Below are 3,504 nucleotides of genomic sequence, written 5' to 3'. Positions count from 1 at the left end.
TTGGGGTAATTGAACTGCAGAGAAGTCGTCACGGTGTCACCGCCGCCGCTCATACATCGATAAGCGAATCAAATGTCTGTACGCCTTCGCCACAGGCGGTGCATGTATAAGCGTATTTCTTTGCCGCCGACCAACATCTCTCACTCGCATGCGCAGTACCGCCGCGGTGGAGCATCTAAGGCCGCGCTTGGCATCTTGTCGTCAGTCTTATGACTCACTCTGAGGATGGCCGGACGATACGCGGCCGAAATATCAGCGGAGGAAATTTTATTTGCGCGGCTGCGTGCCCAAAATTTAATGGACTGTTCATTACGCGGCGAGAAATTGAAAATGGACAGTGGTTATGAAGTTTTTTAAGTGAGAAACTGAGGAAAAATAGGGAGGAAACGTTTATGAAAAAGCACATCGCCGATTCAAAAATGAGCTTGTAATGTCTTCACTTACGTTGTACTATATCCCACAGTATGTCTCGTTTCACCAGCTATCGATGCCCCTTAATAATTACATTGTTTCATCGTATAATGCGGTCAATAATTAAGTTTTGCATGTTAACCATACGGCAAAGCACTCTTCTCTTTGCGTGCTGTCATTTGCGAAAATCTTGTTTCCATATCTCAAACCGTTTGAGATGTGAGGAATGTTGAGAATATCTCATTCTAGCTTTTTCGCTGGCTCGGACGGTTGCAGATGAGTGCGCTACATCAGATTAATTTTTCCGTCATTGGTGACTGAGACTTCCACCAAAGTCTAAAGAAAAATTCATTATCTCAGCTGAATTTTATACGCGGCAACATATTATGTAATGTGTACCAAACGCAAAATCTTAGCAACCCCTATTTTCTATTTTAAGCTTTTTCGTATTTCATGCAGTGTCTTACTTAAATCGAAGTACCATAATAACTGTCACCATTAACGAAATGATGGGCACGTCACACGAAGCTGGCATATAAAGCTATAAGTAGGGAAAAAAGATTTTTTTTTTTTTTTTTTTACGGAATAGTATCTGTAAAATCGTTTGAGGAAGAACGCAGGGCGTGTGGCTCGCTTCTGCCATCGCAGTGTGTCGCCAGCCGGCTGGAAGTGGCCAGACAAGGTCGGCCCCGCCTAAAGAAACAAATGAAATCGCTCAGTAACTGTTCCCTGCGCATCGGCCACTGTATCCAGCACGGATTCCACCATCTGCCACAGCATATTACACGGCTTGCAAGGTATAGGGTAGATGTGGACCAGTGATTTTCCACAGCTGCCACTTTGCTCTGTATGTAAGTAAAGATTTTACAGCGGGTTTGTCGTTCAGAAATCGCATTTGAGTGTTGTTTGTTTGTGGGAAGACTGTGTGACACCTTGTGTACGAAGGGGAAACGTCTACCAGCACGTACCAAAGTCCGAGACTGCAGTTTGTCGTTACGCTGCTCGCGCTGTCACGTGAATACGGTGCCTATCGGTTCGCGAGGGTCACGTAGGCTGTTAATGGCCCTACGTGACTAGCGCCTGAGAGGCTCGACGTGCTGTTTGGTTGGCTGTGCAGGACCACACAGACACACCAGGTTCCCTGTGTCATGGAACGCAGCGAGCTCACTGGTGGCCAGAAGAGCGCCCTCACGGACAGTGCGGCGACGTCCAGCGACAACTGCTGTCGAAGCCCACATCGACGCGGCAGGAGACCGAGGCGGTCGACAGTGGAACTCCCAACAAGGAGACTGGACATACCAAAGTGGCACTATGTCGTCTTTGCAAACGAGTCCCAGTCCTGTGTACAACATCACATTGGACGTATCCATGCATGCAAGCTCTGAGGAGGACGAACGTTGCCAGACTGCTTTCGTCATCTTCTCATGGGCTCATCATCTGAATTGTTGGTATGGGGTACCACTGGGTAAATAAGATGATCGCGTCTTGTCCACACAGATGGTAATTTGCACTGTACCTATCACATTTCTGGCGCCTTAAGGACGGTGGCTATGACCCTTCTCCGAGATCTTCGTGACATTATCTTTCAACACATTACACCAACATCGCATGTTGCCCATGCTGTGCTGACCTGTGCCGCACACCGGAGTATATTTACCGAAATTATGGCCAAAATGGCAAAAATGGACGTTTGGTCAACTATTGTAGCAAGTACATGAAAGATTCTCGGTTCACTTGCCTCGTCAAATTTTCAGAAAATTCCACGCTTTCGATGATACCCTCCACCATCGTCGTCAGGGACTAAAACTGACTGTCGTGAACTGGCAAGGTTCCCTCTTTCATACTCATAGGAAGGCATCTGATTTGGTGGATTACGTCACCGTGTAGCATACAGATGTGTTGCCCCCCTACGTAGATAGATTTTGCTTGCAATCGAGCGCTGCATGCAGCACCATCTATCGCATCAGGCTGTGAACTGCGAGAAGTAAGAAAATAAACCAACGTGCAATTGAAAAGAACTTTGCGAGAGGCCTGGGACAATCACCTGCTGTGATCGGTAACATTAGACAAGTGAACGTAGCAGAACCAACCTAGATTAAACATACTAACATACACTTCTCAATACGCACATATATAACACAGTACATAGCTATAATTAGTTTGAAGGCGCATTTAAAAATTGCGAGAAAAGTATGGCAAACTAACTACATATGGAACAATCACACACGTGACGAGCAATTCGGTGCCCTAGTAGAAGCAGTCCTGTCATCACGTCACCAGTAAAATCGGTACAGCAAATTAAGGGTATCACACGAATCTACTTTGAAATTTTCAAGTACAAAAGGTTAAAAACTAGTGGAAAGTGGCATGGTACAAACTGAAAGACAGGCAGACAAACTAACAAATGCATGCCGAGTCATCCCAGGCCAATCTCTATGGACGGCAGTGGAGTAGTTTAGGGGTATTCACAACTACAGTTAACCTAGTAGTGAAAGGGAGTGCTTTAAAGGTTTGAAACTATCAAAAATAATTTTGGCCAGGATTTCGGTACATGTAATCCACTGTTGGTTGGTTGAATTGTTGGAGGGCACCAAACAGCAAGGCCATCGGTCCCTCACATTATGGAAGGATGGGGAAGGAAGGTGGCTATGCCCTTTCAGAGGAACCATCCCGGCATTTGCCTGAAGCGATTTGGGGAAATCACCGAAAACCTAAATCAGGATGGCGGAATGGGTTTGAACCGTCGTTCTCCCTAACTAGAGTCCAGTGTGGTAACCACTGCGCCACCACGCTCAGTATATAATCCTCTTTGCGTCGATACAGAGCGTTCCAGACTGTTGCTTTAAACAGACACCAGAAACACTGGCTACGAACTGTGCAGAGACAGCCACAACAGGGGGTGAAACCCGTGTAGGGGCTACACGTAACACGACTTCGGTTCGCTGTCAGGCCACTTGCAGTGCTGCAAGTTTATTAATGCATCATGTCGCTTTCTTATTGGATGATCTTTAGGTTCTGTGTTTGTTTTCGTTCCGTAGTGAACGGAACTTAACAGAAGCTCGTTTCAAATCATTGTGCTTCTCATTCCTTATT

This window comes from Schistocerca gregaria, unplaced genomic scaffold, assembly GCF_023897955.1.
Source record: "Schistocerca gregaria isolate iqSchGreg1 unplaced genomic scaffold, iqSchGreg1.2 ptg000362l, whole genome shotgun sequence".
NCBI classification, from domain to species: Eukaryota; Metazoa; Arthropoda; class Insecta; order Orthoptera; family Acrididae; genus Schistocerca; species Schistocerca gregaria.
The sequence above is the reverse complement of the archived record's forward strand: the minus strand, read 5'-3'. Positions refer to the sequence as shown.